Genomic DNA, 9433 nt, shown 5'->3' on the forward strand with positions numbered 1-9433 from the left:
GGAACCCTCAACTCTACGGTCAACAAATCTTCAACAAAGCAGGAAAGAATGTCCATTGGAAGAACAGTCTCTTTAACAAATGGTGTTGGGAGAATTGGACAGCCACATGCAGAAGAATGAAACTGGACCATTTCCTTACACGACACACAAATAATGGACCCAAAATGGATGAAAGACCTCAATATGAGACAGGAATCAATCAAAATCCTTGAGGAGAACACAGGCAGCAACCTCTTCAACCTTGGCTGTAGCAACTTCTTAGACACATCACCTAAGGCAAGGGAAGCAAGACCAAAAATGAACTACTGGGATTTCATCAAAATCAAAAGCTTTTGCACAGCAAAGGAAACAGTCAACAAAACCAAAGACCACCGACAGAATGGGAGAAGATGTTTGTAAATAACATATCAGATAAAGGGCTAGTATGCAAAATCTGTAAAATCTATAAAGAACTTATCAAATATAACACCCAAAAAATAATCCAATCGAGAAATGAGCAGAAGACATGAACAGACATTTCTGCAAAGAAGACATTCAAATGGCCAACAGATACATGTAAAAGTGCTCAGCATCACTCGGCATCAAGGAAATACAAATCAAAACCACAGTGAGATACCATGTCACAACAGTCAGAATGGCTAAAATTAACAAGCCAGGAAACAACAGATGTTGGCGAGTAAGTGGAGAAAGGGGAACCCTCCTACAGTCTTGGTGGGAATGCAAGCTGGTGCAGCCACTCTGGAAAACAGTGTGAAGTTTCCTCAAAAACTTGGAAATAGAACTACCCTACAACCCAACAATTACACTAAGGATTTACCCCAAAGATACAAAGGTAGTGATCTGAAGGGGTACCTGCACCCCAATGTTTATAACAGTGACGTCCACAATAGCCAAACTATGGGAAGAGCCTAGATATCCATCTACAGATGAATGGATAGAGAAGCTGTGTACATATATACAATGGAATATGATGCAGCTAGCAAAAAAAAAAATTGAAATCTTACCATTTGGAATTACATGGATGGAACTAGAGGGTATTATGCTAAGCAAAATAAGTCAATCAGAGAAAGATAATTATTGTATGATCTCAATGATATGAGGAACTTGAGAAACAAGACAGGATTATAGGGGAAGAGAGGAAAAAAATGAATCAAGAAGAAACCAGAGAGGGAGACAAACCCTAAGAGACTCTTAATCTCAGTAAACAAACTGGGGGTTGCTGGAGTCGGGGAGGGTGGAAGGGATGGGGCCGCAGGGAGATGGACATTAGGGAGGGTATGTGTTATAGTGAGTGCTGTGTATTGTGTAAGACTGATGAATCACAGACCTGTACCCCTGCAACAAATAATACATTATATGTTAATTAAAAAAAAAAAAAGCAAGCATGTTTCCCCCAGAGACAGTTCTCTGTAACAAACTAGGGCAATGAAATGTGTACCCATATTAAAACTAAAAAGCAATGTGTGGATACAACAAATACTTGCCTAACAATTCACTTAGAGCACCAGGAGACAGGTGATCTGGATTCAGAACTCTAGCGCACAAGCCATTACCTCCCAATCTGTACGCCTTCATAGAATAGCTGTGCAGATTAAGTGACAATCTATATAAAATGCCCTCCATGGTGTATGGTACATAATATGCACTCAGTGTTCAGCTACTGTCAATAATTACTACTCAGGAAAACGATAAACAGAACCTTAGGGAGACTCTCTTCCCTTCCTGGTTCAGGTTTGGAATAAATGTTGCAAAGAAGTTCATAGCATTCAGTTCTCCTTACTAAAATCTCAAAACAGCCTAAAATAGCTTGATATCCCACATATGTACAGAATCTCTGATCGACAATCATCTATGCATCCTTTTGTTTCTTGATTCTAGTTTTTGTCTGATAAGAGAATCTTTTCTTGTGCATTTGTGTGGAGCAGAGCAGCTTTGCAACAAAGGAATGAAGTGAAGATTAGAAGGATCATTCCTATTAAATATCTGTCAAATATTCTATTGGGGCACTTTTTTAAAAAAAATCAAGAGCATGGTAAAATAAGAAGGTCAGATGATGCCTCTGATATGGCATAGGGTTTTCCAAAATGGAATTGGCAAGAATATGCAGTCATTGCAAGGGAAATGCTACTTAAATGGATTGCTCTAAGCAAGGGAATGAATTCCCAATCCTCATCTTCCACAAATACTCTTTCCCAAAACTAGATGAGAAAACCACTTTTTCCTCTTTGCCAGAAAGCAAACTAGCAAACCAACAAAAAGTCCACGATACACCTCTGACATCTTCCTCTTGAAAACTGTGCTAGATATAAATTCTTTTGGATACCAAACACAGAGACCGTAAGATATATTGGTTCAAGGAAGCCTCCTTTAACACCTGTTTAAAGTATTCCAGCCCCCTAAATCCCTTTGTACTTATTTCCCTTAAGGATCAAATTGGCCTGTCTGGGGATATTCTGAATTCAGAGCAACCAAAAGAGTATTGGATTCCTTTGAATGTAACTGGACTATTTTATAAAAATCAAATCTATTAAAATACATTGGATAAAACTTAAAGAAATGTTAAATGATTTCTTTCAGATTCAGAGATCTTTATCCAATAAGATAGTTAGAACCTGTTTTACCAAATCATGTCATGAGATCTTTATTCCTATCACAGTCAGTGCTCATTTCATTTTATAGCAATCAAGGAATATTTAAATTTACAATGAAACATTTTATATTTAAACCTAAAAATGTTCAGGTGAGCAGAAAGGCTTAAGGACCACTAACTGGTAAATATCTTCATGTATGTATGTATGAGGACTACTTCACTAACAGTGCAGTGTCCTACACCAGAAATAGCTGTCTGCAAATCGTGCATAAGACAAGCCTCTTCTTGAAAATATAATCTCTACTATCATTGGGGTGTACAGAACACTCCTTCTGGGGTCTTTTTTAGCTATGGAAAAATCAAGAGTGATGGGGTGTTGTACTGAAAAGAATGCTAAATTTGGAATTTCTAAAAAAAATTCTTACTAATTTTGAATAGATAATACATAGCTCAAAATTCCAAATGCAGAATGCAGTTATTCAGTGAAGTCTCCTCAATTCCATCTCTTTGCCACACAGTCCTCCCCTACTCCTCCTCCCCATAACAGACATCTAATTTGTTAGGGGTGTGTATGTGTCCTCTTTCAGAGATATTTTAAACATATACAGAGAATATATTCGTTTTTTCCCTCCACTTGTACATAAATGACGGCATGTAGTAAGTTACCCTCCTCATTTTTACTTCTCTTGTGTCCAAGTCTACCTTGAGAGGCCACAAGCAAGATCCTGATCTGACTTGTATGGTTGGGGTTTGATTGGGCCTGTTAAGTTTTCTGTGCCTCAAGCTTCTCATTGATAAGAACTCAGGTTACTGCAGAGAGTCAGTGAATGGCCATATACAGAAACTACTTAGAATGATGCCTGGTGTAGAGTAAATGCTATATTAGCTGCTGCTATGACTGCGATTGTTACTATCTATCATCAGCTTTAGGATACATTCCCAGACACTGAATTACTAGGTCAAAAAGGAAATCCACGTCGAATTTTGACAGATGTTGCCAAAACAGTCTTCATCAAGGTTCCGCAAATTTACATTCCCAAGAGTGATGTGTGAATTGAATGTCTACTTTCCCGCACACATGCCAAGGAAGTATTTAAATTTTTTGAGTCTGATGAGTGAAACCATTATTACAGTGTAGTTTTAAGTTATATTTCTTTTTAGTGAGGAGGGTAACATATCGTGTGCTCTGGATTTCTTTTGGCATGAATTATCTGTTCAGTTCCTTTGCCCTTTTTATTTGAAACCTGGAATGTTAATTCATCTTAATGTACTTGTAGCTCTGTGTACTGTGTCATACTTAAAAAGGCTTTCCCTATCCAGATCATAATTTAAAATATTTATCCCATAGTTTATAATATGGTTTGATTTTTTTCCATTTACATCTTTCATTCAGTTGGAAATCATTGTGGTGTAAGTTTTGAGCTATAAATCAAAATGTATTTTAAGCTTGCTGCCCACTTGTCCCAAATTATTTTACTGAATATTTTCTGAAATGATTTGAGATGCCTATTTATCATATACTCAATTATCATATTTATCATATTGCTTCTTCTATTTCTGGACTTGCTATTCTTTATCTGTCAATTCATACCCTTGTAATATTGTTTTACTTTATGTTTCAGTATCTGATGGAGCTAATTTGTACTCACTCATTAGTCTTTTTCAGATACTGCCTAGCTATTCATGTTTGTTATTTCCTCCCATGAACTTGAAAATCAATATGTTAATGTAAAAAAAAATGTTTTTCCTCTTAGAGTTTTTTACGGATTGCAGTAAGAAATTCAAAGGTTCATTTGAAGAAAACCAAAACCCTTTTTTTTTTTTAAAGGAGAGAGAGAAAGAGAGAGAGAGTGCCAGTTGGGGGAGGGCAGAGGGAGAAGCAGACTCCCTGCAGAGCAGGGAGCCTGACATTGACTTGATCCCAGGACCCTGGGATCATGACCTGAGCCCAAGGCAGACGCTTAACTGATGAGCCATCCAGGTGACAGAAAACTGAAATCTTCATGATGTTTTCTTCTTATCCAAAAAAGGAAATATCCTTTCCATTCATTTCAATCTTCTTTCATGTTTCTTGGAAGCATATTAAAATTGTATTTGCTTGTTTTCTTTTTTTTTTATCATTATTAAGGTTTTATTTATTTATTTATTTGAGAGAGAGAGTGCATAAATGGGAAAAAGAGAATCTCAAGATCTCAAGCAGACTGTGCACTGAGTGCAGAGCCTAACACTGAGCTCAGTCCCAGGTCCCAGGTCCCTGAGATCATGACCTGAGCCAAAATCAACAGTCAGATGCTTAACCAACTGAACCACTCAAATGCCCCTGCTTGCTTCTTATTTTTTTCCTTGATATCTTTTTTTTTTAAGATTTTATTTATTTATTTGACAGACAGAGACCACAAGTAGACAGAGAGGCAGGCAGAGAGAGAGAGGGAAGCAGGTTCTCCGCTGAGCAGAGAGCCCGATGCGGGACTCGATCCCAGGACCCTGAGATCATGACCTGAGCTGAAGGCAGCGGCTTAACCCACTGAGCCACCCAGGCACCCCTTTCCTTGATATCTTAACTTCTTTCTGTCACTCACAGATGAGGTCTTTTATCTTGTTAGATCTCCATATTGCTGTCTGTATTCAGGAAAATTATTTCTGTCTATAATATCCAACTACCTTATTGATTTTTTTGTTGTAGTAAGTTTTCAGTCGATTCTTTTGGGTTTCTAAAAATAGAATCATGTCATAATAATGATTTTACCTACCTTTAAATGTTGATATCACCAGGGCACCTGGGTGGCTTGGTGGGTTAAGTAGCTGCCTTCAGTTCAGGTCATGATCCCAGGGTCTTGGGATCGAGCCTCATGTCCAGCTCCTTGCTCAGCGGAGAGTCTGCTTCTCCCTAGCCCTCTGCCCTTCCATCTGCTTGTGCTTTTGCTCTCTCTCTCTCTCTCTCTCTGTCAAATAAATTAAACCTATAAAAAGAGAGAAAGAAAGAAAAAAGTTTACAAAAAAAAGAAATAATAAATGAATAAAAATTGATAACCCTATCAAATCAAAGATGTTTTTCTCTATTTGTATTACCTAATACTTCTCAAAGCAATGTTAGGTAATAGTGAGGATAGCCCTTCTTTTTTTTTTTTTCCTTTCTTTTAAGGCCTTCTTTTTTTTCTTTCCTTCTTTTAAAGATTTTATTTATTTATTTATTTGTCAGAGAGAGAGAGAGAGAGACAGAGAGAGAGATCGAGCACACAAGCAGGCAGAGGCAGAGAGAGAAGGAGGCCCCCTGCTGAGCAAGGAGACCGATGCGGGACTTGATCCCAGGACTCTGGGATCATGACCTGAGCTGAAGGCAGCAGCTTAACCCACTGAGCCACCCAGACATCCCGGATAGGCCTTCTTCTTATCTTAGATAAGACTTTAGCATAAATGCTTGTGGTGTTTCCTCACTAGGAATCATGCTGGTTTTGGGGTTGAGATAGGTAAATTTTAATCACATTCAGGAATTTGATCTATTTTTATTTTTAATACTATTTACATTAAAACATGTTGAATTTTTCAAATGTTTACTTAACATTTATTAAGATGATCATATATTTTCACTCTTGATTTATTAACATAATCACATATTCATAGATAAATGAATATTGAACCATCCTGAAAACTCTAGTATGAACTTTCATCTGCGATTATTCTAGTTTTCTTATTTGGGGCAATACTTACTGAGTTTTATTGCCAATAATATGTTTGCTTAATTTAAAAGATTTTAGAAATTCTTTTCTTCCGTTCTAGAACAATATAAGTTATTCTGAAACTATACTTTAAAAAGTCTGATAATATTTTCTAGTAGAACCATCTGATGATAACTTTGAACAGTAACTCTTCAACAATGCCATTTTTTTATTAAGCCAGTTTTTGCAGATTATATTTTCCTAGAAAATTATCCATTTTAAGTAGGGGTGTTTTTTTTCTAGATTTGAGCAAAATGGCCATTTATTTTACTTCCTTAATGACTATTCATGTATTCATGTATTTAAGACTTTAACTTTCCTTCTGAGTACTGCCTATGCTGAATTTTGTAGGCAGTTTGTACAACGTTTTCATTCACGTGTGTTAAACTTTCTTCAATTTCAATTTCCTCTCTGAGTCAGAAATTGTTTGAATGATTTAAAGAAGTGGGCTTTGTATACTTTTGTTTTAATTTCTGGACTTTAGGGACTTTATTTTTTTGGTTTTGCCGAAGAATTCTAATTTTATAGTATTACGATAATTATATCTGTATTATTTCCAAATTTTTAAAATCTACTGACATTTTCCTTGTGACAATTTTTCCTTGGTCAATTTTATGTTTCATTGAAGAAGATAGAGCAGGAAATATATCTTTGTTTTCCAACTACAACCTCAATATATTAATGTATCTTTTTTTTTTAAGATTTTATTTATTTATTTGACAGAGAGAGATCACAAGTAGACAGAGAGGCAGGCAGAGAGAGAGAGAGAGAGAGGGAAGCAGGCTCCCTGCTGAGCAGAGAGCCCGATGCGGGCCTCGATCCCAGGACCCTGAGATCATGACCTGAGCCGAAGGCAGCGGCTTAACCCACTGAGCCACCCAGGCGCCCTAATATATCATTTTTTGACATCATGATTTAGAGTACCGACTCTGAAGCCAGACTGACAGGATCCAAATCGCAGATTTACTATTGGGATCTTATGCAAATTACTTAATTTCTCCATACCTCAGTTTCCTCATCTGTAAAATGGCTGTAATGGGAACATCTACCTCTTAGGATTGCTTTGAGGATTAAATGGGTTAATATGTACAAAGCATTTATTTCATTGTCTAGAATGAAATACCATAAGTGTATTAACTGTTATAATTATGTAGATTTACCTTGTTAATTATCTAGTTCATCTAGAGCAACACTGTCTAAATGAAATCTAACACAAATCATGGATGCTATTATTTATTTTTATTTTTTTAAGATTTTAAGTAATCTCCACACCCAATGCAGGGGTTGAACTTACAAATCTGAGATCAAGAGTCAAATGTTCTACCAACTGAACAGGCAAGGTGCCCCCATGTATGCAACTTTAAATCTTAGATAGCCATGTTAAGAAAATGAAAAAGGGGGGCACCTGGGTGGCTCAGTGGGTTAAGCCTCTACCTTTGGCTCAGGTCTGATCTCTGTCAAATAAATAAATGTTTTTGGTTTTTTTTTAAAGAATTTATTTATTTATTTGACAGAGAGAGATCCCAAGTAGGCAGAGAGGCAGGCAGAGAGAGGAAGAAGCAGGCTCCCCATTGAGCAGAGAGCCTGATGTGGGGCTCAATCCCAGGACACTGAGATCGTGACCTGAGCCGAAGGCAGATGCTTTAACCCACTGAGCCACCCAGGTGCCCCATAAATAAATAAAATCTTTTAAAAAAAAGTGAAAAAGGTAAAATTATTTTTAATACTATATTTTAACCCATTGTATCGACATGTAATCAATATTCAGAATTTCTTAAGTAACATATTTTAACTTTTTTGTGTGTGCTATCTTTGAAATCAGGCATGTTTTATACCTACAGCACATTTTATTTTGGACTAACAATGTTTCAAGTGCTTGATAGCCACAGTGGGTAGTGCCTGGTGTTTTGGATGGCTTAGGTCAGAACTTATTTTCTGTGTACTTGGTACTTGTTCTATCATGAACTGAGGAGGTGAAAATAAATGTCTTATACCATTAATATATTTCTGTGTTTTTCTTGTTAAATCTCCTATATTTTTTGGTCTATAAATAAATGTTGGGACGCCTGGGTGGCTCAGTGGGTTAAGCCTCTGCCCTCGACTCAGGTCATGATCTCGGAGTACTAGGATTGAGCCCCACATCTGGGGGGGGGGGTCTCTGCTCAGCAGGGAGCCTGCTTACCCCTCTCTGCCTGCCTCTCTGCCTACTTGTGATCTCTCTCTCTGTTAAGTAAATAAATAAAATCTTAAAAATAAATAAATAAATGTCGATGCTCTGTAATTTGGTGAAAAAATATTTGTAATTATTATATTTTCCTTGTGGGCTATATTCTTTAGCATTAAAATAAGCCTGCCTCTGTCTCTTTTTGTGTCTTTTGCCTGGAATTTAATTTTGTGTGATACTATATTTATGAGTAATGTTTTATCTTTGTTTTCATTTACCTGATATATCTTTGCCTGTTTTTTAACTTTTCAAGCATCTGAATCACTTATGGCCAGTGTCTCATACATAGCTTAGAACTGGATTTTTCTTTACCAGTCTGAGAATCTTTTCACTAGTTGAGTTTAGCCCATTTACATTTATATGACAGATATATTTGAACTTAGTTCTGTCTTATTATTTTAGGATAGGTGTTCCATTTTTATGACTTTTAAAAGTTATAAGGTCTCTTTGCTTTGTTTTGTATTTTGGTATATAGATATTTTGTTTTGTTCCAGAGTTCATCTTTGTAACTATGCAGAACTGCCTCCACATTCCATTTTTCTAGAATTACAAAGAAAAGTCATTGGAAATCTGGAAATAAAGCCAAAGATGGCTTCACAGCTTTTGGGTCTCATTCTAAAGTATTGTCTAACTAAGGGTCATCTGACTTTTTGGAGCAGTGATTCGCAAATGCTATATCCAACTAGCAGTATCAGCGCCAACATCACCTAAGCAATTAGAAATGCCAAGTTCCCAGCCCCTAGTCTGGACCAGCAAAATGAGGAACTCTATGGACGGTGCCCAGCCAAGTGTTTGAGTAACACCTGAAGATCATTCTGATGCATGGGTCCTGTTTCTCTGACAAGAGCAATTCTGCCCCATAGAGAACATATGGAAACATCTGGAGACATTTTGGGTTGTTAC

Source organism: Lutra lutra, chromosome 9 (assembly GCF_902655055.1).
Source record: "Lutra lutra chromosome 9, mLutLut1.2, whole genome shotgun sequence".
NCBI lineage: Eukaryota > Metazoa > Chordata > Mammalia > Carnivora > Mustelidae > Lutra > Lutra lutra.